This window comes from Chenopodium album, chromosome 10 (genome assembly GCF_948465745.1).
Source record: "Chenopodium album chromosome 10, dcCheAlbu1.1, whole genome shotgun sequence".
Lineage (NCBI taxonomy): Eukaryota > Viridiplantae > Streptophyta > Magnoliopsida > Caryophyllales > Amaranthaceae > Chenopodium > Chenopodium album.
This window is the reverse complement of record NC_137843.1, coordinates 22,405,671-22,411,725: the sequence shown is the minus strand read 5'-3', so window position 1 is coordinate 22,411,725 and position 6,055 is coordinate 22,405,671. Positions and strand designations below refer to the sequence as shown.

Genomic DNA, 6,055 nt, shown 5'->3' with positions numbered 1-6,055 from the left:
TTGACATAACACACTTAGCAGTTAATTAAGAATAGACTTGCTAGCAACCAAGCCCTACTCACATGCACATACTCTCTCCTCTTCCCTCACGTCCGCACACGCCGGTGGTGCGTGTGGTGCACGGTGGTGCACGATGGTGGTCGTGGTTGTTCGTGGCTCGGTTTTCTCCTCCCCTCTCCGTAGAAGGTGGTTCGAAGTGTTCGTGCCCAACTACCTAAAAATAGTGGAGGTTCAATCCTATCCCGTGGACTAAGTAGATGAGCAATGCTTGGGGCTCTATTATCTCCCTAATTGACAGTCAATCGCCTGTGGAAATCACGTATCAAAGGTATGTATTATGTGATTCTTTATGTGTTATGATTGTAGATCCTGTTTAGGTGCAAACGAATATGGTTCGTGAAATTTCGCATTATAGTACCTAAAACCCTACAGTTTTGTTCTTACATTAGAAAGGTTATCAATCTTTGAAATTGGTAACTCGAGGGGCAGCCCCCTAATACTCTAGAACAAGACAGGATATTTAACTTGTTGGTAAAGAACAATATTTACCTCAACAGGGTCCTAAGCTAGTATATCACAAAAGGTGGTACTATTAATAGCAAATTAAATAGTTAAGTCTGTATTATTTTGCACACACCATTGATAGTGGTATTGCTTTAAGCTAATTTTCCATTTTTATAAGAATCAAAATAGTTTAGAAATATATTTATTTTCTTATTATTTTAGGTAAAATATAGAATATTATATGAAGTAGTTGATTTTTGAATTGTGTATCTTAAATTAATAATGCCTTTTTCCATGTACATTAATTTTTTTTTTAATAAAAAATTGGTTATAAATTTGATTTGATTTTCTACTTGATAATTAGTTGAATATTTTTTTAAAACATGTTTTTAACCATAAGAGTAATTAGAAAAAATTTGGACAAATTGGTATTATATTTTACTTCAGATCATCTATGGTTACAAATAAGCTTACCCACTAATAACCATTTGTCCTAGCTACTTGTTGAAAATAGAGGAAGTGTAAACACGAACAATACACTAAACCAAGATTACCAAAGACAACATAAATACTTAATAATCTTTCTTTAAAATAAAAAAAATAAGTATGTATGCAAAGAAATGGAAGAAAGTACAGTAATATAAGATTGTGAAAAGAAAGCAGCAAAAATTAAATATCATAAAGTGATTGAGTAAAAAAAATAAAATCATAAAGCAAAAGGTAATTAAGTATATATTGTATTGGTGCTGTATATGCAAGTATACAATAATTCCTCTACAGTTTTTTGGCAATGATGTTAAATAATGTTTAAGCTTTGTTGGTGATAATACATAAAGAGTTCTACGATCAAATAGTTAGTGGTATCACATCCAATCTAAGTTAAGAGACTATTAAGTTATATATGTGAGCTAAGGTATCATGTGAGCTTAGAATAATTAATTATATATCGCTCCAAAATTTTTAGCTATCAAGTTATTAACCGATAAAGTAAAAATGCATTAGGAACTAGATCTATACAATTAAGGTGAAAAGTAGTCTACAAGTTGGTAAACATGGTAGATTCATCTTTTAGGAAAACGACAGTAGATGCTCAAAAGCATAAGCAAGGAGGTAATCCTAAGAAGAGAATAAACACAACAAAAGTAAACCCAAATGATGTTACAATTGAAAAAACTTGGGAGAATTCTTTATGAACTCTACATCTAGATACAAGTCAAGTAAGATTAATAGATAAATCAGGGTTACTTCATCATGGGATAACTAAACCTTAGAATGCAAAGGAGTCCAAGTTTAAGTAGACATTTTCATTAGCATTATGAAGATTAAAAAACAAGTACATGAAAATTCCAAAGAGGAAGAGGCTAGAAGAACTATTAGCTTTTATAAAGAAAATAAATGAGAAATATGAAGCTAAGAAAACCTTAAAACAACCAACAAGACATAGAATAGATACTGGTTCGTACTCCCATGTAAAAATAAATTAAAATCGTAATGCATCTATTATTGAAAAAAGAAGATTATTGGGTGTAAAACCAAAACTTTGAGTGAGCCTGTGTATGAAGATTAAATTAATATCCAAATAGAAGCTTTTAAATGAAGAAATTTAGATGATGCTTTATAAAATGAATTCAAAGTCTCCTAGTGCGCCTAACAGGGAGGATTCGCCCTGGAAAATCAAGTGAGCAAACCTTTGTCACAACAAGCTTTAAGGGAAAGAGGAGAACAATCAACCCTTGTCCACCAACCAGGCACTGACAGATTGATTAGATTTATGCGGAGTCAAAAACCTATCTTTTTTCAAGATTGTTATTCTTGTGTTAAAAAACCCCATTCTAAAACTCGATTCACTACACTTATTAGTTTATTACTTACATTTTAAATAGTTTATTTGAACCCTAGTTTCTTCTATACTTAGGTTTTTCATCGCCCTATGAAGATCGAATGTAAGCTTTTGTCATCAACAAATAATTCTCTTTTCAACTCAAGTATTTAGTATTCATCTATTTCTTCTTTTGTAATTTTATTTTCTAGTTAACATGTTTTCATCATTGATTGTTGTTTTCGCTTTTGTTATTATGTGTGAGTAGTTTCCTAATCTATGATTAAGCATCAAATATGATTGATTTGTGTGATACCTCCTTAAATTCTCCAATAATTGACCTAATTGGCATGCATGCTTAATCAATTGTGCTAATGCATACCAATATTAGATTAGGAATAATTGGTATTGTTATAATCCCATTGTTTTCATCGCAATGGAAGTTAACAGGATTGATTATATTCAATTAAGGTTTGGAAGTTCTTCACGAAAGTAGTAGAACAACGTATTAGGAAGCTAGAGTGAGTATTGAGTTTAATGTCCTTCATGAGACAATTTCCTATAAAATTGGTGCCCACAAAGTTCAAGGAAGATAAAAAAAAAATGAACAAAAAGTTGTCATAAAAAGAATAAAGCAAAAGGGAGTAGATTTACAAAAACTGATAAAAACGAAAAGTGAGTAAAAATTAGGAAAATACATGTATAATAGGAAAATACATGCATAATAACAATTATCACTAGTAAAAAAAAATGATATTTGTAACTGACGAAATTGACTTTTAGTAACTGACATTGTTGGTTGCGAATGCCACCGTTACAACTAGTTGAAATTATTTGTAACTGGCTAATGTTAGTTACTAATAATGTACTATTCGTAACTGGCTTATCCTAACCTAACACCAGTTACAAATAGTCTGTTTCCAAGTTAGAAAGCATACTATTCGTAACTAGCGTTAAGTTATGCTGGTTATGAATAAGGTATTATTTGTAACTGGCATAGCCTAACGCCAGTTACGAATAGTGTATTATTAGTAACTGGAAATTGTTAATGCCGGTTACTAATAGCACTTAATATTATTTTTAAAAAAATTAAAATGGCAGCAGTAGCTGACGCCAGTCATGCCACTACTATCACCACCCATATGCTACATATTTTTTTTCATGTGAAGCACCATAAATTATTAATCAACTCTTGTGATGAATAAAATGATTATCAATATAACCCATGTAAGACCCAATTCAATCAGACATCTAGAAATACAACATCAATTCTACAATATATATAGAAACTGATGTACTCATAAATACAAACATATCACTAATTCTCATATATAAACTTATAAAGGACATAATATTATCCTAAAAGAATAGTGATAAGAGATGTACAATGAAATAAATAAAATAGATTAATTACAATACAGTGTTATCAGATTTATAAAATAGAACAAATCTGAGAATGTCTTGTAATCATCCTCTCGTAAGCTCATTCACCCTTTTGAAGTTGCTTGTAGAATAACCTTGAAATATTATTGACCCCTGCATCCAAGACCCGCCTGCCTAATGGTTATCTCACATACCAATCTCAAAGAATCTCAAGAATTTAGCTCATTGGATATCCTATAAAGTTCCAACAATAAACACTTAAGTTTTAACTAAATCAAGTAGTGATAATGGATTTCTTTACTTTATGAATCTTGAAAAGCTTAGGCGTTGAGTATTAAGTGTGCCTAAATTCTATGTGAAAAGAAACATGTGAACTATTCATGATGCATGCAAGGAACTATAAAATGAAATTAATCAAGTTGGATGAGAAGGGGGAAAATCACCTAAATGCATCCAATACAAGCACACAAAAAATGTTCTACCAAGAGCTATTATTATAAGCAAGTTCAGAGCATAACTCCAAGAGCATTCACCTCACTAAAAGAAAATGATTGAAATAGAAAAGATGCAACATAAAACTATACAATTATATGCTCAGAATGATGGGATCAATTCGTCAAATAAATAAAAAATTATGGGTCCAACCTCAATATCTCAGGATATAGAACACAAAGTATCAAATGGCTCTCATGGCACCATCATCTCACTAAATAATCTGTAAAAAATTCCTGTTGGATAGAGAAAAGAAATACAAAATTAGGAATTTAAGGTACATACTCGTAATCTCTATGCCTGTTAGTCAAAATAAATTAATCATATTAGTAAACTAATATTAGCACAATAAGGAAAAAGAAATTCGTGTAATGCAATCACCAGGTCAATCTGAAAACTTATGCAAGTTCTTCATGAAACACTAATTTGTCTATGGCTTCAACTAATGTCTTACACTCGACACCGCAATTTCTCTGCCTCTCCGCATGAACAGGTGTAGGAGTTCATGTATGCATCAGATTCACTAATAATTTAATGAATTTCGAACACGAGCTTCAGATTATTTGGAAGCAGTATAGGCCAATTTTTTTTTCACATACTAGCTGGTTGTGGATCACAACTAGCACTCGCATTAATAAAGGTTATATCACTATGAGACATTGAGACATATATACTAAACTGAATTGCAGCAATTGACATCAAACAGGAAAAAAAAAACGACGAAATAAAGACTGAATTGCAGCAATTGACAGCAAACTGAATACCTCAATTGTGGAAGCCAACCCATCAAAACATCACCATTATAATCTTCACCACATGATAGCTACAAGCTAATTTGACCAGCCACTTAAATCAATTTCAAGACACCATTTTCATTAAACAAAACAAATACGAAGTATCTGTACTAGTAACATTACCACCTAATACGTTTAGGATTTGATATAAGACTCTAAAAATTAAGCTAGTTGCCGATAGTTAGTGGAGCAAATAATAACTAAGATAACATATTTCTATTTTAACCATACTACTAACACTATAACCATCTAACCTCATCAGCATAATCTCTCAATGCAGCCACAAATCTATAGTATATTTAACTACTCTAAAGCATTATTAGCTCTAACTATATTATGTTATTGTATTGTTCATCTTCCAAAACAAATAAATAATTACAAAGGATACGTTGAACTATACCTTATTTAACATCTCAATGAATCAGCTCTCTGCGGCACCCACCCTTAGATAGCCTCCCTTGCAACGGCAGCGTCAAGTAGGCCACCCAGTAGCAACCTGCTCTCCTTCGACATACAATGATTTCGGAATTATCCCACTCGCCAAATGATGGTGAGGAATTACAAGCTCCGGTTTCCCTCTCTTGTGCTCGGAACTCCCCCCTCATCTGCTACTATGAACCCAAATTTGGAAGTAGTAAGTAATGAAACCCCTAAACACCCATTAAATTAAATTAAAAAAAAAAAAAGCAAAAGCACAAACCCTAGAACTTTATCTTTTTATTTCTTAAATAATCGGTTAGAATTAATTAAAACATAAATAAATTAGGAGGAGATCGAGCGCTTAACTTGTTGATATCTTCCATAATTGAGTTTTGGAGAAGCTTCAGAGCCGTTTTAGAGGAGAATGAAAAAGGGTGGTTGTGAAAAAATGGGGTAATTGATAAGTTAGGTTGTATGCCAGAGGAGGAAAAGTATGAGTAATTTAAAAAAAAAAATATTCGCGAGTAGCATTTGTAACTAGCCTTAGTAAAGCCCATTACATTTAATAAAGTCAACAAAGTTTGACTTGACATTTGTAACGGGCTATTTTAGTGGCCCATACTAGTAATTGGTTAGCCCATCT

The 6,055-nt window shown here is 32.0% G+C and overlaps 1 long non-coding RNA gene across 2 annotated transcripts; it reads right to left on the bottom strand.

The window, feature by feature from the left end:
- Positions 1-3,531: 3,531 nt before the first annotated feature.
- Positions 3,532-5,888, bottom strand: LOC145563802 (uncharacterized). Of its 2 annotated transcripts, none has more exons than XR_014094612.1 (4): positions 5,779-5,888; positions 5,393-5,603; positions 4,352-4,434; positions 3,532-3,940 (listed from the first exon to the last, which is right to left on the bottom strand). It is a non-coding gene; the product is annotated as an uncharacterized LOC145563802 (long non-coding RNA). The 2 variants fall into 2 exon arrangements; XR_014094613.1 differs by having other exon boundaries at positions 3,532-3,859.
- Positions 5,889-6,055: the final 167 nt, after the last annotated feature.